Source organism: Macaca mulatta, chromosome 14, assembly GCF_049350105.2.
Source record: "Macaca mulatta isolate MMU2019108-1 chromosome 14, T2T-MMU8v2.0, whole genome shotgun sequence".
In the NCBI taxonomy this organism is placed as follows: domain Eukaryota; kingdom Metazoa; phylum Chordata; class Mammalia; order Primates; family Cercopithecidae; genus Macaca; species Macaca mulatta.
This window is the reverse complement of record NC_133419.1, coordinates 78808045-78831736: the sequence shown is the minus strand read 5'-3', so window position 1 is coordinate 78831736 and position 23692 is coordinate 78808045. Positions and strand designations below refer to the sequence as shown.

Genomic DNA, 23692 nt, shown 5'->3' with positions numbered 1-23692 from the left:
TAATTTACATTCCCACCAACAATGTATGAGGGCTTCCCTTTCTCCACATCCTTGCCAGCATCTGTTATCACTTGTCTTTTTTTTTGTACATACTTAGCATATTTTACAAAAAAAAGAGAACTGTGAATGCCAGCATATATGACTTTGAGCTCCTTGTATATTCTAGTTATTAATCCCTTGTCAGATGAGTAGTTCGCACATATTTTCTCGCATTCTGTGAGTTGTTTCTTCACTTTGTTTATTGTTTCCTTTGCTGTGCCAAAGCTTTTAAGCTTGATGGGATCCCTTTTGTCCGTTTTTGCTTTGGTTGCTTGTGCTTTTGAGGTCTTCTTCAAGAAATCTTTGCCCAGACCAATGTCCTGGAGCATTTCCTAAATATTTTCTACTAATAGTTTTATAGTTTCAGGTCTCATATTTAAGTCCTTAATCCATTTTGATTTCATTTTTAAATAGTGAGAAAGATAGGGGTCTGGTTTCATTCTTCTGCATATGGATATCAAGTTTTCCTAGAACATTTATTGAAGAAACTGCCCTTTTTCCAGTGTGTGTTCTTGGCACTTTTGTCAAAGATGACTTCTGCCCTACTTTAGCATAGCTAGATCTAATCTTCTGTTTACTATAGTCCATTTGCAAAAAGGTAGCCATTTACAAATGTTTAAATGACGAGGTGATTTTAAACTTACATAGTACTGTCATAATTATCCTGCAGTTTAACTCTTTAAAATTCAAGCGTTTATTAATTTTCTTCTTAAGCTATAGGGTAACCCTAGCAGTTTTTAAACATTTACACTTGGTAAATACGTTTAAGTGATTCGCTATCCTTGATTAGTGTCTTAGTCCATTCAGGCTGCTATAACAAAATAGCCTTAACTGGGTGGTTTATAAGCAACAAACATTTACTTATAAAAGCTCTGGAGGCTGGCAAGTCCAAGATCAAGGCACTGACACATTCAGCTTCTGGTGATTGCCCACTTCCTCATAGCCAATGTCTTCCATTGTGTCCTCACATGGTTGAAGAGGGAAAGAAGCTCCTCTGGGGTTTCTTTTATAATGTCTCTAATCCCATTAATGAGTACTCTGCCCTCATGACCTAATAACCTCCCAAAGGACCCACCGCCTAATACTGTCACTTTAGGGATTAGGATTCCAACATATTAATTGGGGTGGTGGGGTGGGCTGGGGCATTGTGAGGCATAAGCATGCAGTTCCTTGCAATAAGATGGTTCTTTAAATTTTATACAAAGTTACTTTTAAAAGTTTACTCATGGCCAGGTGTGGTGGCTCATGCCTGTAATCCCAGCACTTGAGGAGACCGAGGTGGGCAGGTCACCTGAGGTCAGGAGTTTGAGACCAGCCTGGCCAACATGGTGAAACCCCATCTCTACCAAAAATACAAAAATTAGCTGGGCGTGGTGGCATGTGCCTGTGATCCCAGCTACTTGGGAGGCTGAGGCAGGAGAATTGCTTGAAACTGGGAGGCGGAGGTTGCAGTGAGCTTGGAGCTTGTGCCACTGCACTCCAGCCTGGGTGACAAGAGTGAAACTCCGTCTCAAAAAAAAAAAAAAAAAAATTAAACAGAAATGAAAATGTATTAAGTATAATTTAGTTCAGTAATTTATCAAACAATTAGTATGTGCCAAGTGCCCAAGTTCTGGGACTGCAAGGAAAAAAAAGCAAAGGCTTCCTTACTTCTAGGCCCTGACTAGATAGAAGTAAGCCAAGAGAAGGCTTTTCAGGTGGAGGGACCACTAAGAGTGTAGACAAGGTGGCAAGGACATACACAGTGTGTGCAAGGACACTAAAAACAGTTTGGTGTTGCTGGATTATCAGCAGGATGATTGGAATAGAGAGGGCTTTGAAGCTGGAGAGGTAAGAGAGAATACCTGGGCTGGTAAGAATGGGGGAGGGGAAGGTCTTCAGAAACTAGAGTCCATTCAAGATTTGTTTGTAGACCATCCTAGGCAGCCAGGGCAGTATTCCAACAGATTATTTGAGTATTAAAATAAATACTCTATTTGGATCAGATAACCAGATGGAAATTCCTTTTAGTAGGTTTCTGTCGTGGTCCTAATCACTGGATTATTTCTTTGATTGTGTTCACAGCATTAAGGAGACTGTTCTAACCGGTTCAAGGCTAGTCTCCTGAGCTTTTTTATCGTTCACATTGGATCAGAACTTCTCATTTGGAAGCAACTCAAGTGTCCATCAACAGATAAATGGATAAGCAAAATATGATGTGTGTGTGTTCATATATATACACACATATACATATCACATATGTGCTATCTGGTATACATATATATACACATACATATACACACACACACACTGGAATACTGTTCAACCTTAGGAAGAAAACTTTAATACATGGGCATACTTCAACATAGATGAACCTTGATGACATTATGCTAAATAAAATGAGCCAGTCACAAAAGGACAAATACTGTATGATTCTACTTATATGAGGTACTAGAGTAGTCAAATTCGTTGAGACAGAAAGTTTAATGCTAGTTGCCAGGGGCTAGAAGTAGGGGATGATGAGCGGCTATTGTTTAATGAGTACAGAGTTTCAGTTTTGCAAGATAATGGGTTCTGGACATTGGTGGTAATGGTGGCAACAGCAATGTGAATGTACTTAATGCCAACTGAGCTGTACACTTAAAAATGATTAAGATGATAAATTTTGTAATCTGTACATTTTATGACAGTTTTTTTTTAAACCTCACTTGGTAAAGGTTAGTAATTGGTCTTGCTAATATTTCTAACCCAAGAGAAAATACAGGATGGAATCTCCACAGCCATGAATAATTATGGAATATTCTCTTAGTGACATGTAAGGACCTGAGGCAATGAAGTTGCACAGAGCTGGAAAACATGCCTGCTGCTTCACTTAATGAAACAACCTTTTTTTTTTTTGAGACAGAGTCTCACTCTGTCACTCAGGCTGGAGTGCAGTGGCACAGTCTTGGCTCACTGCAGTCTCTGCCTCCTACGCTTAAGCAATTCTTGTGCCTTAGCCTCCAGAGAAGCTGGGATTACAGGCTGCACCACCATGCCTGGCTAATTTTTTTGTATTTTCAATAGAGATGGGGTTTTGCTCTGTTGACCACTCTGGTCTCGAACTCCTGGCCTCAAGTGATCTACCTGCCTCAGCCTCCCAAAGTGCTGGGATTACACACATGAGCCACTGCACCTGGCCTTAATGAAACAACTTTGATGTTGCTTTTTATCTCTAGCTAGAAAGGGACAATGGGATATGGTAATTTCAAGCTTGTAAGAAATGCTGAGAAATACAGGTTCCTGAGCAGGCTGTTGTCTACATCCAAATTAATTTTGACAGGTGTTTATAGAACATATACTGTATCCTTTCCCTTCCCAATGTAATAAATCAGTACTCAGCCCTGACTTCAAGGCATTTGCAGACTAGAAAGACTAGAAGTCTACATGTGAAACAGAATGATGCCCTTTTATGGAGTTATCCGGGCACCAAGTTGCGTGAAGGCAAGTGCTCTTGGTGTAGAAGTTGGAGGGGCTTCCTGGAATAGGAGGTGGACGTGTGAGTTGGACTCAAGAGATAAGGGCCTAGGAAGGAATATGGCGTTCAAAATGAGAAAGAGGTGGTGCACGTGGGGTGTGGGGCCAGTAAAATTCCATTCAGAGTGGAGGAATCTGTAGCAGAAAACAGGAAGCGTTTTGAACGTTGAGAACTGGGGGAAATATTTTACAATTCCCAGTAAATGCCTTAGATGGTAGGATGACATTTACTGATAAAGAGCATCACTAACTCAGTGAGTCTTTCCCTCTCAGATGGCAACTCCTTCAGTGTGAAATGTCAGTGTATTTTGACAATGTTTATGTTCAGAAGACCTCTCAGTGTTTCAAAGGCCTTAGGGTCATTAAGCAAATGACTTAAAAGAATTAATTCACTGAGGCCACTTCTTTGTCTTTAAAAGTAGACTAATGCTTCTTACTTCATTGGGTTTGCAGGTTTATGAGAATAACTTGTGAAAAAAATATTAGCACAGTGTCTAGTCCAGAGTATTAAGTGTTGGGGGAGGTAGCATAGGGATGATGTTGACTTATATTTATTAACCCATTCATAGGAACTCTGAACATGAGCGTGGGTGTCTTCACATCCGTTTCAAATTTGGACCATACCTGGAGTGTACAATGTCAGAACATAACTGAAATTCTCAAACTGGGTAGCACATCAAATTTTAGGGAGTTAATTTTTCCTGAAAGGAACATCTCAAGGGTCTGCCAGGCTCATGGAAGGGAAATTAAACCACACAGGGATTTGTCTGAAGCTATGACTTTGGCTAGTCCCTGGGAAACAGGTGTTTGCTGGGGGATGTAAAGATCAGTATGTGAGATCCTGGGGCCAATGTTTGAGAATGGTTTAAAACACAAAAACTTCTCAGTAAGTGGTAACCCTTCAAAGCTCAGCTCAGATTGCCTACCCTGCAGGATCCTCCAAAGTGAGCCGCCTTCTGGGCTTGCTTCCATGACACTTTTTTCATCTCTACTTCACCATTCTCACGTTGATCTATCAGTCTCCCTTTGCTAGATTAGGAACCCTTTACTTGAGACTGTAAGCAGCTTGGTGCAGGCTTGATGCCGCTCGTCAGGCAGCAGCTATCATTAAGGTACTTTCAAAAGTCACTGATCTTCTTTACAACTAATTACCCCTCTACCCATTTTCGTGCTGGCTGCTGCTTCTTTATTTACTTGTTCTCAGAGTAGTGAGTGAGTTCCTTAGGATCTTTCAGAGTGGTCAGTTAGTGTATTTTTTAGTATTATCATAAGCTCATATGTTTAAACATATTCCATGCATTTGAATCTAACTGTTAGAGTTGTTATCCTTATTGAAAGTCAGATTGTCCTATCAGGAGCCTCTTCAAGTTGATTTCTGGATCCCTTTGACATGACCCTACTAATCTTTGATAATTTATTTGCTCTCTGGTATGACAAGATGTTCCAAGTTTATTTTGTACATTTTCTGACCCAGACCTGGAATTAGCTAGCCATTTCCTCAGAGTCCTGGTTTCTTTTAGTGAAAGTGATGTGCCAAAATCCATGATGGGCACTAAGGGTGCTAATTGCTATTGCTGTTATTTTGGCCACACACTTATATTTTACATGGTTATAACCAACATCAGTTATCACTTTGTATTTTTTTATTGTAACTATCATTGTGAATATTTTCACTTATATCTACATAGTATTTTTTCCAATTTTTAATTATGAAAAATTTCAGTCATACACAAAAGTAAAGAAAATGGCAGAAAGAATATTGATGCACACAATTTCAAATCTTATCAAGGTTTCATCACATTTCATCTATCCATTTTTCTGTTTCTTTGCTGGAATATTTAAAACAAATACTAGACATGTACATAAGTCTTATAAATATCACGTAAGTGAATGTACCACACCTGTGTGCATTCCCCGAGTTAAACATTTGTTACTTCCAGTTATTCACTGTCATATACAGTGCAGGCCTGTCGTGTCATACAGGTGGCATGTCTGAGAGTTTCACCCATGTTCATGAGTCATAACATTTAGGTGTCATTAACTATTACCACAGTTCATTTGGAAGATTTTCTCAGGCAGACAGTGTATGTTTCCTTAATGTGCATTGGAAGAACATACCAATTGGAGTTCTGCTGGCTTGCAAGAGTAGGGGAAAGTGCTAAGTTTTACATATAGTATCATGAGGATTGTTGAAATGAGTTTGTTGCTTTGATCTTTTCATATAATCTCTTAGAGGAAAACATTGAGTATAGGCCAGGGGTGTGTTTGGGGGGGGGTGGTGTGTGTGTGTGTGTGTGTGTGTGTGTGTGTGTGTGTGTATAGCTATTCACAGGCATGACCATAGCACAGTACAGCCTCAAACTCCTGGGCTCAAGTGCTCCTCTCACTTAGCCTCCTGAATAGCTGGGACTATAGGTGCACCACTGTGCCTGGATTTACTTTTTTGGATACCAACAGAAACTACAACTTATTGAGGCTAAAACCTGTTAGAGGTCCACTTGAAGATACTGTCGTTAACAGGTAGTAAGTATCTACGGTGTACATCCTATTCCCCTCAAAGTTTATAGTCTTGTTGGGGAAGCAGCTTGAATTATAATGCCGGGCAGTACATATTACAAAAATGACAAAGACCAGTGCCATAGTAGTCCAGAAGAGATTGGTCTAGTGTGGTCAGTGAGGTAAGTGTTATAAGACCTATGTTTAGATTTTACTTGTGGATACTCTGCCATTTCACCTCTCTGCACTCATTTCCTCATACATTCTTAGGACTAATTTCACCTGCCACCTTGTGGCAGCCATTCTTGTACCATCCGCCTCATCAGAATGAATTATGAAGCTCCCTCCTGCAGCTCACCTGTGTCACTGTCAGGCCTCAGTTCCACTCAGTAACTGTTGGTTTACACTGTGCTTCCCCTAAAATGGTAGTTTTTCGAGTACACCATGCCCTTTGTTCATGTTCTTGTAACCTTGGTACCTAAAGCACAGTAAGTTATTGGTTCATTAGTGCTTTATATGCTTTTAAGTTTTGAACAAATATTACTCAGAATTGGTTATATTGCCTTGGCGAAAAAAGAGTTTGAACTGGAATTGAATTGAGAATGTGATTTAGTTTGGGTTTTTTTTTGTTTGTTTGTTTAGCAACAGGTTTTGGAAACTTTCATAGGGTATGCTATTAAAAATGGAATTTTTTTGTTAATACTTGTTTTATTCACAATAAAGTAATTATAAACACACATCACAAAAAATAAACAACAGTATTAATAAAGAGCACTTGTAATACTCCTGTCAAGCCTAAACATTAATATTTTAGAGTATTTCCTAGTCTCTTTTTCCTGTATTTATATGTGCTATGTATATTTTACGAAATGAGGGTGAGGCTGTTTCACTCTTTGTATGCTTTAAGCTAATATATTGAAAATATTTCCCTGGCCGGGCGCAGTGGCTCACGTCTGTAATCCCAGCACTTGGGGAGGCTGAAGTGGGTGGATCACCTGAGGTCAGGAGTTCAAGACCAGCCTGACCAACCCAGAGAAACCCCGTCTCTACTAAAAATACAAAATTAGCCCGGCACAGTGGCACATGCCTGTAATCCCAGCTACTCAGGAGGCTGAGGCAGAAGAATCGCTTGAACCTGGGAGGCGGAGGTTGTGGTGAGCCAGGATCGTGCCTTTACACTCCAGCCTGGGCAACAAGAGTAAAACTCTGCCTTAAAAAAAAAAAAAGAAAGAAAAAATATTACCGTGTGTCACAAAATAGGTTGAAACCTACAACATAGGTTTTAATGACCACAGAGCTTCTCAAGCATGTGTAATAAGGACACTGTAAACCAATATTTTTACTGGTTCTTGATGTTGAATTAAATTATTTTAATTGTTACTTTACCAAAATTTGTATCAACAAAAACTGAGGTGTAAACTTGTTCTTTTTTTTTTTTTTTTTTTTTTTTTTGAGACGGAGTCTTGCTCTGTCGCCCGGGCTGGAGTGCAGTGGCCGGATCTCAGCTCACTGCAAGCTCCGCCTCCCGGGTTTACGCCATTCTCCTGCCTCAGCCTCCCAAGTAACTGGGACTACAGGCGCCCGCCATCTCGCCCGGCTAGTTTTTGTATTTTTTAGTAGAGACGGGGTTTCACCGTGTTCGCCAGGATGGTCTCGATCTTCTGACCTCGTGATCCACCCGTCTCGGCCTCCCAAAGTGCTGGGATTACAGGCTTGAGCCACCGCGCCCGGCCAAACTTGTTCTTATAGCTCTCTCACAATTATAGATCAAAACAAATTTACAAATGCAAAACTTCAGAATCCATATAATTCACATTAACAACAGTAGATATTTTGCTGAAACTAAATTGGTGATTCAGATGTGAATATGGCACTTCTTTGACCCCTGTCTGTCCTGTGTCCCATACTTTTTTCCTACCACATTTCTTTGTTTGAACTACAGTGAAACTTTGTGTAGCAAGCTATTGTCTTTTAATTGGTATGACCACATTATTTATAAGCTGTCACCTCTGTCCTTTCTGATTAGCCATTAGTATATGAAAATTAACTTATTAATTGATATCTGTAAGATTTTAAATGCAAATGCTGGCAATCAAGGAATAGCATTCACCTGCAAGATGATCATTCAGATAGTCGAGAGTATGCTTATATTTTTTAAGATCATGCTTGAGATGAAAACTCAAGTTTGAAAAAAGAAGTGTGTACTGGCTTTGCAGATCCCTGAGGATATGTTGGATGCTATTTTGAAAAATCCTCATGTAATCATAAAAAGCATGAGCTCTGAGGTTAGTCCTGGATTGGGATCCAAACTAAACCTCCCATATGCTTTGTGGGTGTGGGTAAGTTTCTTAATCTTTCTGAGCTTTAATCTCCTACTCTGTAAAATAGAGATAATGACAGCCTTAGCCTGTTAATTGAATAGTTTTAGCTTAGAGGGGTGTGAACATGAACGATTTTGTTTTTCTCCAGTCAGAACTCCCAACTGCTCTGTCCAAATCTCCCTTCTCCTCTCAAGGACAGATGATACCTTAGGCAGAGTTCACAACCTCCTGGTCACACTGGGTTACTGAAAGTTGACCATTTGAAAAGTTCAGTATATCTAATTGAAAGGTTTACTTACTCCTGTTACTCTAACCAGGATTGTGGCTATTGGGATATGAAGTGGGAAAAGGTAGACTTGGTTTATTTTCGAGATGGAGTCTTGCTGTTGACCAGGCTGGAGTGCAGTGGCATGATCTCAGCTCACTGCAACCTCTGCTTCCTGGGTTCAAGTGATTCCCCTGCCTCAGCCTCCTGTGTAGCTGTGATTACAGGCATGTGCTGCCACACACAGCTAATTTTTGTACTTTCAGTAGAGACAGGGTTTCACCATGTTGGCCAGAATGGTCTCGAACTTCTGACCTCAGGTGATCCGCCCACCTCGGCCCCCCAAAGTGCTGGGATTATAGGCATGAGCCACTGCGTGAGGCCTGGTTTATTTTTTCTACTCCTGCATTCTTCACCTTGGAGAGTGTAGAGGTGGGAGGAGATACAGTCTCTCTCTGATATTTCTTCCTTGGCCCTTCTGGTCTCCATTTGTTCCAGTGCCCAGTTGCCCAGTGTATAAGATGAGCAGGAAGGCGAGGGACAAGGATACGTGTCTTTTAACTGGCTGCTCTTGGGTCCTCCTAGATGGCATTTACGGGTTGCCTATCTAGCCCTGTCTGTGGGTCCACTCCCCATTGTTGTGAGTTCTTTGGAGGGTGGGCTTCCTCACTGTGTGATCTCCAGACCTGGAGAAGAAACTGGTATTTAGTTCTTTTCATCTCTTTCAGGACATCCTCACTCTCCCCTGGTACCACCTGGCCGGGGTCCACTTGATTATTGGGCAGCCCTTTTGGGTGGGGAACTGGCAAGCGAGCTTAAGACCAGCAATTTCTATGGACTGCATGACCCAGGGAAGACATATCTGTGCCAAACAGTGGGGTAACAGCAGTGCTGCTCCTTCTTGCTCAGTTTCTTCTTCCTCTGTCCAGATTGGTGCAGGCCAAATCTGAAAGTTGACTGCCTGATCAGATATTCACAAGACATTATACTTTTTAAAAGTTTTTGTCCCAAACCTTTTCTTTTTTCTTTTTTGGTACCCCTAGTCTCTGTAACTGATAATCTTGGAGCCCACCATGGGGTAGGGAGAGGACCACCCCAAAATACAGCACGTTATACTAGGTCGAGGATTCCAAGATTTCCCCTTATCTCTGCTCTTCTTTTGTGGACTGTGGAGGGAGAGGGACAGTGCAGGAGCACAAGGTTGGGGTAGAAGATGTCATAGTATAGCTTCTTTGTTTTTTGGTGTGTTTTTTCAGATGGAGTCTTGCTCTGTCACCCAGGCTGGAGTGCAGTGGCGCGATCTCAGCTCAATGCAACATCCGCCTCCTGGGTACAAGTGTCTCCTGCCTCAGCCTCCCAGTAGCTGGGACTAGCGGTGTGTACCACCACATCCAGCTAATTTTTATACTTTTAGTAGAGATGGGGTTTCACCATGTTGGCCAGGATGGTCTCGATCTCTTGACCTCATGATCTGCCCACCTCGGCCTCCCAAAGTGCTGGGATTACAGGCGTGAGCCACCACACCCGGCCCATAGTATGGCTTGTTAATAAATCCTTTAATTAGCCTGGCACCAGTTATTGACTGCTGTCTTTACCTTGTGGGGAAGTCATCTGCTGTCTTTACCTTGTGAGGAACTCATCTCCTCTCTGTCTTTAGTTGTGAGTTCTATTTACCAATTGTGGGGCAACTGAAAAAGTCTCATTTAGCATTCTCTTACATAACTACCTTATGGATTTCTGTGATATTAAATATGATAATGCCAGGCACGTTTTAAACACTCTATAAATAAATGGTAACTGTTAAAATTATTGCACTGCCAAATTTATTTGATTCTTCTGTTCTTGGATATTTTAGTCCTTTACTATTTTCCGCTATTTTATAATAGATAGGCTGTGATGATCTTTAGAGCAAAGAGTTTTCTCCTTAGGATGAATTTATACAAAGGAGGGTCTGATTCAAGGGGTATAGTTATTTGTAAGGCTTTTGATGCATCATACCAAATTGGCTCTCAGGAAGGATAGTTTTGGCTTCTCTGATTATTCCTTGATGTTAGACATTTTAATTTTTTTAATACTTGGTAATTTGAGAGGTGAAAAAAGTTCCTTGTTTTGATCTGGATTTCTTTGATTGCTACTGAGTTTGAATATATTTTCATGTATTATTGGCTCATATTTTAAATGACTTGCTTGTTCAAATGCAAGGTGCTTTTTGATACACTTTATTTGTGTAATGGGGAAAACTGTGTGACTTCAGGCATTATAATAAGGGAACTTGTAATAACTAGAGCGGGGAATCTCCACCAGTAGGGAGGGAAAAGATTGACCTGACCTGATGTTCCTGTTAACTCAGCAGCTCCCTTTTGAGACCTTTGCAGTTGTGATTCCATAGATTTCCCCCAGGCAGCCTTTTGATCTTTATTCAGTTTCAAGGCCTGCCTCAAATGTCACATGCTTTGTGATACTTCCTGATATCCTCCTGAAGGAGATTTATCTTCCCTCAACATCCTGGCTCTGTGCAGCTCCTATGACGTTGCAGCGTGACTGTGTTTTTAGTCTCTTCTCTTAATTATGGGACTTCTCAAGGACAGTCATCTTTCTTTTCCAACCTGGTGTTGGCACATAGGTACCAAAGAAAGAGATAAGATGGTGGAAAGTGTTGCAAGAAAGTAGAATAGGGTGATTAATTCCTCTTGGAGTGGGGCAGTGTCAGAGGCTGCAGAGAAAATTATAATTGAGCTGGGGTGTGAAGAATGAACAGGAGTTCATCTACAGATGGAAAAGTAACATTTCACATAATGAGAACAGTTTAAAGACTTAAAGATATGAGCTCATGAATGTTAAGGAAAGGTGTATGGATGGAGAGGGTTGAAGAACAGGGTTCAAGTGGGTCTCTCTGTTCTCCCCAGTACTCCCATCTTCATTACCTTTGCCCACCGTGGTCTGTGCTTTGTTCAGAATATCTTCTCTCTCTCCTGCCTCCTTAGACTCTATCGGTCATTCCACGAAGTTACTGAATACCTATTATGTACCATGCATCAACAGAAAGAGGCAAAAATGGGTTCATGGACAACTCAGAATGGCATCATAGGAATGTTAGCCCCATCCTGAAAAGCCAGACAGAGTAGTGCCTTACCCATATTCCTTTTCGACTGCACTGATTGTTCCTAACAGCTGAAACATTTTCTATTATAGCATCTGTAGATAAAATAGATAACAATCAAAAGAGTTACAATTTATTTAGTCCACTGTGATTGAGATAATGGTTTCTTTCAAACTAGGCTTAGACAAAGAAAATACAGTTTTCTTGTTTTTTTTGAGATGGAGCCTCGCGCTGTTGCCCAGGCTATGGTGCAGTGGCACAATCTCGGCTCAATGCAACCTCTGTCTCCTGGGTTCAAGCAATTCTCCTACCTCAGTCTCCTGAGTAGCTAGAATTACAGGTGCATGCCTCTACGTCCAGCTAATTTTTTGTATTTTTAGTAGGGATGGGGTTTCACTGTGTTAGCCAGGCTGGTCTCACACTCCTGACTTCGTGATCTGCCTACCTCGGTGCTCCCAAAGTGCTGGAATTACAGGCATAAGCTACTGCACCCAACCAGTTTTCATATTTTCTATAGCTGTCTGCTTCTCTGTCAGTTCCCATCTTTGTTCCAGTTTCTTTTGCTTCACGATACATCTTCAGTCATGATAAAGCATGCCCAAAACTTAATGGCATAAGTTAACCATTTTATTTTACTCACTGATTCTGTGGGTCAGGAATTCAGAGAGGGCATGGCAGGAACTTGTTTCTGCTCCCCAATATCTGGGGCTCCAACTGGGAAGGATTGAATGGCTCAGAATGACTTGACTGCTAGGAACTGGAATCCTCTGAAAGCATCACTTACATACCTATCACCAGGGCTGAGATGACTCAGGCTCTGCTGAGCTGCAGTTGTTGATGAGAGCACCTACGAGTGGCCTTTACATGCAGCCCAGGCTTCCTCTCATGGCAGTCTCTAAGCAATCAGACTGCTTACATGGTGCTCAAGGGCTCCAAGAGTGAATGTCGTAGTGGCCAAGATGAAAATGTCATGGCCTTTTTTAGTGACCTAGCCTTAGAAGTCACATAGTGTTACTTTGGCCATACTTTATTGATTGAAGGGAGACACAAGTCCTCTCAGATTCATGGAAAGGGAACATAGACTCCCAACCTCTTGGTAGATAGTGTCAAAGAATTTGTGGTCATTTTAATTTTTATTTATTTTTAAATTTAGAGACAGGGTCTCACTGTCACCCAGGCTGTTGTGCAGTGGTTTGATCTTGGCTCATTGCAACTTCAACCTCCTGGGCTCAAGCGATCCTCCCACCTCAGCCTCCTGGACAGCTGGGACCACAGGTGCATGGCACCACATCCAGCTAATTTTTCGTAGAGATGGTGTTGCACCATTTTGCCCAGGCTGGCCATTTTTTAAAACTGCCACAATAATATTTATTTTTCAGGATAAAATCTCCTTTGAATCTTTTCAAAGGTCAACTTCCTAATCAGGACTCTTTGAGTAAATACTTCCTCTTTCTGAGTACTGCCCACTTCCCTATTTCTGCTGAAAATCTTACTTGGTCAAGGCAGGGATTTCATCTGCATTATTGATCTCCAGATCCTCATCAATCTAGAACAGTGTCTGGCAAACCATTGATGTTTCATACATATAACTGACTATGTAATGCTTACTATGTATTTGTGTGAGAGAGAAGAGGATATCTACATTGGTATCTGTGTGGAATTTTCTACTTCAGTGTCTAATTTCTGATGTATTCCTGAGTCACCTATTGAGACTCATTCTGTCTTTTGGAGTGATGTGCACAAACCCATTACTGGAGGAGATTGTGGTATTGGACATCTGTCTCAAAGTCTCTATACACTGAGAACTCTTCGTTCCAACCATAGGCCTCTATTGGTCCACCAGTCTCTTAGCTATATATATATATATAGAGAGAGAGAGAGAGAGCAAAAAAAAAATATATATATATATATATATTATATATTGGGATATATATATATATATATATATATATATTTTTTTTTTTTTTTTTTTTGAGACGGAATCTCGCTCTGTCACCCAGGCTCAGCGGTGCGATCTTGACTCGCTGTAACCTCCGCCTCCCTAGTTCAAGTGATTCTTGTGCATCAGCCTCCTGAGTAGCTGGGATTACAGGCACCTGCCACCACACCCAGCTAGTTTTTATTTTCTTTTTTGTAGATATGGGATCTCACTATGTTTCTCAGGCTGATCTCAAACTCCTGGCCTCAAGTGATCCTCCTCCCTCGGCTTCCCAAAGGAAAAAGTCTTTTTATGAGACTGTTTAAGGCCTCTGTGTAAGTTGGGCTTGACCTAGTGAGAAATCACTTGTTTACAGCTTGCTGTTGTGGGCTATAAAGCAATAGCCTCACCAAGCCTAGTTTTGTTTATTTCAAACCCTTTGTAAACCAAGGGAACAGATGCAAGGTATCTCATTTTCATGAACTTCCATATCAAGGTTTTCTATTAACTGAATTTGTGATTGGTAAGCTTTGAGCCAGTGACTACTATTCTCTTTTGTTACTGCGCGTGACGTGTGTGGTGTTAACATAAACTGTACCCTAAAGCTGCCTGGTCCTGAACTACTGAATTTATGTGGTGGTAGATACAAAAAGATCTATATTATGCGGAAAAGAACAAAGTATTATCTTACCCATGTACAACATTATTATGCAACAAATGCCTAAAATTCCTGCTGTGTGCAAGAACTTCAGCTAGGCATTGTGAGGGATAAAGGTATAACAAAGTGTGATACTGAACTGATGATATTGGTAACCTGTGGGGATTTGACTGGCAGGGATGGTAAAAGGGGCTTCAACTTTATGGTGTCTCAATTCTGTTTTTAAAATAACAGCTTTGTTGAGATATAATTCACATACCATAAAAGTCACCATTTAGAAGTGTACATATGCAGTGTTTTCAGTGTATTTATGCCATCACCACTATTTTCAGAACATTCTCACCTGAAAAGAAAACCACGGCCAGGCCCGGTGGCTCACGCCTGGAATCCACACTTTGGGAAGCCGAGGCGGGTGGATCACCTGAGGTCAGGAGTTCGAGACCAGTCTGACCAACATGGAGAAACCCTGTCTCTATTAAAAATACAAAAAATTAGCCGGGCATGGTGGCACATGGTTGTAATCCCAGCTACTTGGGAGGCTGAGGCCAAAGAATCACTTGAACCCCAGAGGCGGAGGTTGCAGTGAGCCGAGATTGCGCCATTGCACTCCAGCCTGGGCGACGAGAGCAAAACGCTGTCTCAAAAAAAAAAAAAAAAGAAAACCACATGCTTCTCTCTGTCATTCTCTAAAAGAAAAGGTAGAGAAGAACATGGAGTTGTTCTTCATGTCAATCTCAGATGTTTCCCCCAAAGTAAAATGTCATTTTCCCTGTTCTGATCTCAGAACATGTTGATTGAGACTCTATCTTGGCACTTAACACATTCTGCCAAGAAACTAGAAGCATGAATACCTCTCTTCTGCTAGCTTAGGAGGACCTTGGGAGCAAAGACTAGGTCTTGTGCTAATTTTACCACCTGTTGAGTAAATACTTAATATGTACTCATTAAATATCAGTTTGAATTCTGTTGACAGACTCTTTAGGTAGATTTCTAGAAGAAACATCTTTTCTGACCAACACATCCCTAGTTCATTTCTCTGTTAGGTGGAATTTCTCATTCTTCTATTTCTATCCAAAGAAGTATGATTTAAGGCAAGGTAAGAGTTAACTTTCTTTCTTGCTCTTGCTCTCAGTCTCTGTCTCTCTCCCTTTAACAAAACAAAAGTAAGCAGAACTGATGGTGGGAATAGAATCATTGCATTTGCTTATTTTGAAGTTTGTTCTCTAAGGATACCCATAGCTCTGAGGGCAGTAGTTGGCAGAGAACATTTGGATAAAGATAAGAGAAATTATGTTCTGGGAATATATTGTGTACCCCATCTATAAACAATATGATGCCAGGCACAGTGGCTCACACCTGTAATCCCAGCTTTTCGGGAGGCTGAGGCAGGAGGATCACTTGAGCCCACGAGTTTGAGATCAGCCTAAACAACAAAGCAAGACGCTATCTCTACAAAAAATTCTTAAAAATAGCTGGATGTGGTGGCACATCCCTGTAATCCCAGCTACTCAGGAGGCTGAGGTAGGAGGATTGCCCAAGCCCAGGAAGTTAAGGCTGCAGTGACCTGTGATCATGCCACTGCACTCCACCCTAGACAACAGAGCAAGACCCTGTCTCAAAAAAAAAACAATGTGGAGGCCAGGCACAGTGGCTCACGCTTGTGATCTTAGCACTTTGGGAAGCTGAGGCAACTGGATCTCTTGAAGTCAGGACTTCAGGACCAGTCTGGCCAACAAGGCAAAAAACCCCATCTCTACTAAAAAATAGAACAATTAGCTGGGTGTGGTGGTGCATGCCTGTAGTCCCAGCTACTTGAAAGACTTAGGCACCATAATCGCTTGAACCCAGGAAACAAGAGATTGGAGGGAGTCAAGATCGTGCCACTGCACTCCAGCCTGGACTCTGTCGCAAAAAAAAAAAAAAAAAATGCGGAGTCATAATTTATTATGCATATTATGTACATATTGAGCACTTACTATATATAGTGTCCTGTGCATTTCTTATGTATTAGTTAACCTTCACTTTTATTTTCTCCATTTTTGTGGATAAGAAACTAAGGAACAGGGTATTTAGGAAAATGGCAAAAGATGTTTCCATTAGAAAGTGAAAGAACCACATTTTGACCCCAAGCAATCTTCCTCTAGTGCCTGGTTGGTGTCTCTATATAAAATAAACTGAATTTGAATCCTGGCTCTACTGTTTAATAGGAATGTAGCTTTGGATAAGTCATCTAATCTCTCTGAGCCTCACTTTCTACATGGGGTAGTTGGCAGATTGTGAGTAAAGCTCCTTATTCCATTGTGATTCCCTTCTGTCATTTATTTGTGGATTTTTCTTGCTAACTCTATACAGTCTGACAGTAGCAGGATATGTGAGTGATGGCAGATTTCAACTATTTGGTTATGTAATGATTAAGCAATTCTACACATCCTTTTCTTTTTTTTTTTTAATTAATTTATTTATTATTATTATACTTTAAGTTGTAGGGTACATGTGCATAACGTGCAGGTTTGTTACATATGTATACTTGTGCCATGTTGCTGCTACACATCCTTTTCGATTGTGTTAACAACTTTGCTTTCTCAACCCACTGAGAGACCACTGTTACTGTGAACTTAATTCTGACCCAGTGGTAAAGATTTTGTTAATACAACTTGATGAGAACTTGATAACGTGATGGTCAATTTAGTTTGTTAGCAGTAAAGAGCAAGAATATTGTATCCCAGACTTTAGAAATGCATATTTCAGAAAGTGTATCTGAAAACCTAGACCAATGCTAGTACATCGAGAGAAGATGACAGCCCAAAGGATCATGTGGGAAGCATGCCAGATAAGGAGTAGTTGGAGCCTCAGAGGTCATACAGTGTGAGGAAAAGAAGAGTTTTAAAAAGAAAGAAAAGAAAAAGAAGATAGTCCATTGCAGTGGCTCGCACAGAATCTAAAGTAGGAGGACTGCTTGAGCCCAGCAGCTCTAGGCTACGGTGAGCTATGATCTAGCCACTGTACTCCAGTCTGGGCGACAAAGTGAGACCCCACCTCGTTCGTTCATTCATTCATTCATTCATTCATTCATTATTTTGGTAACAAAGTTTTGTTTAATGTCTAAATCTAACATGAAATGTGATTTTCATTTAAAAGTACAATTTTATGAAATAAATACATAGAAGGCTTGGCCAACATTTATAAACCAGGATCTGACATAGATGTAAATCCATGCCTTCCAACTTCCCTTGACATCACATTGTCTTTTCATAAGAGACAGTCACTTTGGCCAGTAGGGAAGAGAGGAAAACCAATAACATGAGTAAACAATTTCCATCTGACCTGGCCCTGACTGAGGTCATTACTCTAAGCCACACGCCTTACTTTGCTCTGACACTTCAGGATGTTCCCTCCTGGTATTAGCTGTGCACCAACACTAAGAGGTCACAGGGCTCTCCTTGCCATTCTCAATAAATCAGTTTTGCAAAACCTCCAGGCCTTCTTGCAGAGTATTCAGGCATGTAGGGTTGTAGCTGATCAGCCATAAAGACAGGCTTTCCTTTAGGCCCTGCAGCAGTGTGGCACCAGTTTGAAAGCCTCTATCCAGTGCACATAATGAAAGTCAGAAAAAGACCTTCACTACTTATGTGTACTTTCTACAAAGAAATAGATACCTGGATGAGGGCCAAGACTGCCTCCTTCATCATTTCATTTTGTGTATCTGTGTTGACAGAGTCAGCAAGAGAAGAGATATCAAGTGCTCACAAGGTCCCTAGGTCTGTCCTTTTAGCCAGACCTTCCCTTGCTACTTGTAATTCCTTGACAGAAGACATTGTGGTAGTGAGTACTTACGAAAGAAGCAACTAGAATGGGGCACTTCTCCCAGGGCAAACACTGAATCCTCTTTCTGTTATAAAGTTCCCTGAGTCCTGGACTTGGTTGTTCACATAGATAGAATGATAGCTATTGAAACTGTCCCTAACTTAGTAATTCTCTCTGAACTCCCTAGAGAGGGCGCAGGTACTCTTATTTTCCATCTCTCCTGATAAAAAATAAAGAATGAATCTAAGAGTCTTGACCATCATATATCTGTCAAGCACTGCCTGGGGATGGGGAAGCTTCAAATAACCAGATACATACATATAGATAGATAGGTAAAGATGTCTCATAGCTACACTTCCATTTTTTTTTATTAATAAAATACTAATTATGTATCAGTCTTGTGCTAGGCACTGAAGATTCAATGCTGAATAAGACAGGTTAGATAACTTTTTGTTAAGCATAACATGTACCCCTCCCAAATGTTCTATTGATGACAGATTCCTGTCATTGGGTGCCTCATAATTTTGTATTCTTTCATCATATCTAAGGTTAAACTCTACATGGTAACTTTCCTCAGTTTGGAGACATTGGACATGCTTCCCATCTTCTGTGGAGTTTCTGGTGTCTAAGAAGGCTCAACTGCCTCCCAAAGTTTCTCCTGCATATGCTACAAGTATGAGGCTGCTCACCTGTGTGAGTTCTCTGGTGTTTAATAAGCTGGGATTTGTGAATGAATCTTTTCCCACATTCATGACATTTAAAGGGCTTCTCTCATGTGTGAATTCTTTGTGTGTGTAGATTTGTGTCATAACTAAAGCTCATGGGCTATGACATCATTCTTTGTTCCACCAGGTTCTCTGCAAGCGTTCCACTAGGACCAGAACCTTTTTGACATGCTGTGGATGATGCTTCTGCACCCACTTCTGGGTCCCTTGGGCAGAATGGTCAGGAACTGCTCTAGTACCAGCATTTCCAAGATCTGCTTTTTTGGGTAGATCTCTGGCCTCAGCCACTGATGGCATAATTTCTAGCCTCAAGCAGTTCAGTTGCTTCCTGATAACAGAAGCTCCAGAAGTGCCTGCGAGCACTCTCAGGACCAAGAATCTCTATTTGTGTGCTGTATTTCTTACTCTGACTGGAGTTCTCTTTCACAGACCTATTAATCTCCCACATAACCCCCATATGGGAGTTCAAGCATGCATCTACCTTCAGCTCTCTCGTTATCATTTACTCTAGGAAGAGTTTTACTCCTGTGTGTGACGTGGACACCCACCTGGTGTCACCTTCGAGGTGCGTCAGGTTTGGTACAAAATCAATGAATAGATCTTCCCAAGAACAAACACTTCAGTCAGCTCTGCCTTCCCTGGAGGCTATGCCTCTGTTGCCACACCTCCCTGCTGCTCTGGGCAACGAAGCTGTCCGCTCCTGCATCACTGAAAAGTGATGTCAGGAGAGCCCGTGATACTAGCGAGTAAAGCTCCAAGATTTTGGGAGCCTGGGAAGGGACCTTGGAAGATCATCCCCCCCCATTCAATCCCTCCACCTCCCAGAGACCTTACCCTGACTCACTACTCCTGGGACGAGGTCTGTGGCCATTCATTCATTTAATTAATTGAGACAGGGTCTGGCACTGTTGCCCAGGCTGGAGTGCAGTGGCATGATCTCAGCTCACTGCAACCTCTGCCTCCTGGGCTGAAGCCAGCCTCCCACCTCAGCCTCCTGAGTAGCCAGCATTACAAGTGCACACCACCACACCTGGCTAATTTTTTTTTTTTTTTTTTTTTTTTTTGGAGAGACAGGGTTTTGCCACATTGCCCAGGCTGGTCTTAAACTCCTGGGCTCAAGTGATTTGCCCACCTCGTCTCCCAAAGTATTAGGATTACACACATGAGCCACCACACCCAGCTGAGACGCCACTTCTTAAAAAAAAGATAAAAGGAAAAAGGCGTTGTAGCTATGCCATTCCTTGTGTTTCAGTGTTTGAATTAATGAATTTTTTATCTTATGCCAGCTTTTCGTGGAAATGGTAGTATTCCCTACTTGCCAGTCATGACTTACAGCCTTTTCTGGAAGATTATTTCATTTTTGTTTTTTCTTTTTTGAGGTGGAGTTTTGCTCTTGTTGCCCAGGTTGGAGTGCAATGGCACAATCTCAGCTCACTGCAACCTCCACCTCCCAGGTTCAAGCAATTCTTCTGCCTCAGCCTCCAGAGTAGCTGGGATTACAGGCATGTGCCACCACGCCCAGCTAATTTTGTATTTTTGGTAGAGACAAGGTTTTGCCATGTTGGTCAGGCTCGTCTCAAACTCCTGACCTCAGGTGATCCACCCGCCTCAGCCTCCCAAAGTGCCAGGATTACAGGCGCGAGCCACTGCACCTGGCTGGAAGACTATTTCTAAAGTCAGACAAAGGATACACTCAATGTGTTTTCTGAGAAACGTTAGTCTAGGGAATCTGAGAGGCCAGAAACCTTTACCATGAGTAAAAGAATCATGGCTCATAACCTCTAGTTTTCATCTCATACTGTTGATTTTTAATAGAGTTCCTTGTTTTAGTAACAAATAAAATAAATGTTTTCTGCTCTCAAATCTACAGGGACTTTATTAAAATTGGAGGAACAATATTTGACAGTCTTTTGAACGTTTAGAAAAATAGGGTTTATTGTGGCTAAGTCTAAAGGGTCTCGTGATTACAACTGACTGAAAAGGAAGGAATCCTTTTCTTTCCATGCATGATGACTTAATTTTATGTAAAGTACTATTCAATACCAATACACTGCTGTTCTTGGAGGGTCTATTAGGCATTAAAGTGTAAGTATCCCTATTGTTATTTACACTAGGAAAAAAAGCATACCTCAGGTCTTTGAGAATCCAGGAAAGCTTTGTTTTAGAATATTGCCCCAGCAGAAGGGAGCTAAGGAAATGTAGGCTTTTACTGAGTGCCTACAGGATGTCTCTCACTGGGGATGTAAATGAGACAGTCCTTGGCCTTCAGGAGCCAGGTGTAGAAGGAAATCAATCAATGGTAACTGAGAGCCACTGAGATGCTGCAATTCCAACATAAACAAAGTGCCATGAGAGCACAGAGGAGGGTACAGCTAATTGATTGCGAACGTTCAGAGAAGGCGTCAGGGTTTCGTTCCATCAACCAGGTCTGGAGGGATCAGTAAAACTTGGACTAGAAGAAGAGAACAAAGGTCTTTTAGCCAAAGGGAACAGCTTGTGAAACTTGTTCCTGACACACTGGAATGATGAGATGGAGCTGATATGTGAGAAGTGGTGGGATTAGCACGGCCAGGTTATGAAGATTCTCATATGTTAAGAAGTTAGAGCTATTATTCTTTAAGCAGCAGGAAACTGCAAAGTTAAGTGTGTAGGTTTTAATGGCCTACCTCACACATGTGATAGAGCCACCTCTGGTTCTCTGATTAAATAATTTGAGAAACAATCCATACTATATTTCTTTTTCATGATGACTCTATAGGTACATAATACATTGGAGGCTCTGAAATGATAAACTCATTTAACTTGCTTAACACAGGGTCGAATGTGCTCAGACATGGAACCTTTTTTGTCTCTTTACCTGTTAGTTTTTAGTAACATGTTTAAGACATCTGATACAGGCAAAGGAGGAAGAGGGAGAAACAGGCTTCTAGGGAGATAAAAGAAGAACCTTTCTCATCAATCTATCAGTATTTGGCTGTAGGAGGTGGGAGGAGGAAGAGCCATTTCTTAAATCTAAAGACAGCTCTGTTCTGGGAGTGAGGAAGTCTAAGTTCTTATTCTGCCTTTGCTGTTAAAATAAGCTGTGTGCCCTTGGCCAGTTCACTACTTTTTTGAGACTCATTTCTCAAGACACAGATAATACTGCTTGAGCACAGGTTAGTTGGATTCTGTGTTAAGGGCTTTTTATGTATTAGCTCATTAAATCCTCAAATCAAACCTAAAGTTAGATTCCCATTTTAAAGATTAGAAAACTGAGGAATTGAGAGATTAAAGAAGCTATTCAAGACCACCTTCTAGTAAATGGAGCTGCTGAGATGGATGGGAGATGGGACATTTTCAGTGGAAGAAACAAAGGCACAGAAGTGAAAAGGAGCAGGTAATCTTCAAGGAACGATGTGTATAATTTGGTATCATCAACCTTAAATAGTGAGATTCAGAAAATATGATTAAGTAGAGTCTATTTGAGTGCAAAGCTTGAGTATGGCCACCTGGGAGACACTGATTCCAAATGAATGGGGTCAGAGTTTCAAACTAGAGAAGATAAGGTTTCACTTATATAGGCAGAGACACAGAAATTTTAACAGAATTACAACATTTCCCATACAAGACCAGTGCATACATTACAGTGATTTGACTGGTTACAGATTCCTACATTCCAAGGAAGATTACTCCATGAGGAGGGACAACATTCTGAGATGGTCTTATCTCTGGTGCCATTTGGTCTTAATTACGGGGTGGGGAGGTTGGGAGTGGGGAATGGGGGCAGAAGTTGCAGCTGCATGACATGTGACTCAGGCTGCATAGCCACATTCCTCCCAAGGCTCCGAATAATTTAAAGTTCCAACAGCTTTCAGTTTGAATTGTTTAACTTCACAGTATGCAGTGGACTTGGAAGTGTGATAGGAGACAAGAGTGGAAAATGTAGGTTTAGGCCATGTTATAGAGGACTTTGAATGCTGTGTTTTATCTGCATTTTATTCTGCAGCTATTAGGGAGTCTTTATCATCCAAATTTTCAAATGAGGCCTTAGAAATGTTCTCATTCCTGTAATCCCAGCACTGTGGGAGGCCGAGGCAGGCAGATCACGAGGTCAAGAGATCGAGACCATCTTGGCCAATATGGTGAAACCCCGACTCTACTGAAAATACAAAAATTAGCTGGGCATGGTCCACACACCTGTAGTCCCAGCTACTTGGGAGGCTGAGGCAGGAGAAGTTGAACCCAGGAGGCGGAGGTTGCAGTGAGCAGAGATCACGCCACTGCACTCCAGCCAGGCGACGGAGCGAGACTTTGTCTCAAAAAAAAAAAAAAAGTTCTCATTCAATGTCATTCACAATTATTTTGTATTCCACTAAGCAGAGGGATAAATGCCTTATTGAAAGAGTGCTTACAGACTTATGCGGACATATGTGCGGACATATATTTATCGTCCATCACTCTCTTGCATACACAAAAAAGAAAAGTATAAATGAAACATCGGTAAACAATTTTTAAAACTACTTAATAATCCTAGCTTTGAATCACTTTTTAATTCATTGTCCATATTTGCCTACATAATAACTGCCCTGCATGCCATTAAGAGTATTGATGGTGCAACGTTTCTTAAAAATGATTCAACATTGTCTTCAAATTTTTATTTCAAGTCACTGACACGTATTTTGCAAGTTTCAACTTTGGCACTTTCTTGGTCTTACTAGAAGATCTTAGCAAAAAGTCTCACAACTATTGAAATTCATGTTTCTCCCTAAAATGGCCCTTGATTTATTTGTTCAGGGTTGTATTTGTCCAGTCACAATGCCAGACATGACAACCAAGTACACCCTTGTGCAGGCAATGACAACTGTGTCCTGACTGCAGCTTAACTGTAAGAC

General features: G+C 41.2%; 1 protein-coding gene and 2 long non-coding RNA genes across 4 annotated transcripts in view; 2 read left to right on the top strand and 1 right to left on the bottom strand.

Annotated features, from left to right (window-relative positions):
• The window catches only part of GAB2 (GRB2 associated binding protein 2), a 202209-nt gene that overhangs the window by 14522 nt on the left and 163995 nt on the right, over positions 1-23692 (top strand). The window lies entirely within an intron of this gene.
• LOC144334429 (uncharacterized) lies at positions 13670-23283 on the top strand. Its single transcript, XR_013404232.1, has 2 exons — positions 13670-13792; positions 20307-23283. It is a non-coding gene; the product is annotated as an uncharacterized LOC144334429 (long non-coding RNA).
• On the bottom strand, positions 14934-19728 carry LOC144334423 (uncharacterized). The gene is made up of 3 exons (XR_013404226.1): positions 16842-19728; positions 16089-16722; positions 14934-15648 (listed from the first exon to the last, which is right to left on the bottom strand). It is a non-coding gene; the product is annotated as an uncharacterized LOC144334423 (long non-coding RNA).